Below are 647 nucleotides of genomic sequence, written 5' to 3'. Positions count from 1 at the left end.
TCACTCACCAATTAGCACTAAGTGATTCATATCTTAGTCAAAAATGCATTTAGTACCATTGATTATGTCGGGACAATTTTCAAATTAGCAGTGCTAAAATTTGATATTGTACTTTGGGTTATTAATCTGTGTAAGATATTCTTGATGGGAAAGCATCTAAACGCAGTCCTCAAGGGAACTTGAAAAGGCATTTGATATGTAAAAAATAGCAATTCCATATAATCAATGAAAATTATAAACCATATAACACAAAATATTCAGTAGAGAGTGTAAATATAACAAGATCTGTGTTGGTCACTCATACTGGAAGATGTTTTAGCCATATTATAACTGTCAATGAAGATTTATTTGAAAAGGGAATTGGAGTAAAATATTTGATTGGGATTAAAAATTCTAAGGAACTTGCAAGAGAATGAATATATACACTGTAAATCATAATAACTCGCTCCTCTAAAGTATAAAGAAAAGAAAAAAGACTGTAATGGGCAGTATGCATACAATAAATCTGCTTCATTCATTGCAACAGACATGTGAATTGTATGTACTTTAAGGAGGCATTGTTGTGCATTTTGTAGGGTAATAGATTAGTAAAAAGACTGGTACTCTTCCATCTGAACATAAATATGTTGCTTTGTCACCGTTAATTG

The 647-nt window shown here is 31.1% G+C and overlaps 1 protein-coding gene across 1 annotated transcript in view; it reads left to right on the top strand.

The window, feature by feature from the left end:
• Positions 1-647, top strand: part of LOC119590623 (ras-related protein Rab-1A) — a 15,057-nt gene that overhangs the window by 11,759 nt on the left and 2,651 nt on the right. The window lies entirely within an intron of this gene.

The sequence above is a fragment of the Penaeus monodon genome, chromosome 27, assembly GCF_015228065.2.
Source record: "Penaeus monodon isolate SGIC_2016 chromosome 27, NSTDA_Pmon_1, whole genome shotgun sequence".
Lineage (NCBI taxonomy): Eukaryota > Metazoa > Arthropoda > Malacostraca > Decapoda > Penaeidae > Penaeus > Penaeus monodon.
The sequence above is the reverse complement of the archived record's forward strand: the minus strand, read 5'-3'. Positions and strand labels throughout refer to the sequence as shown.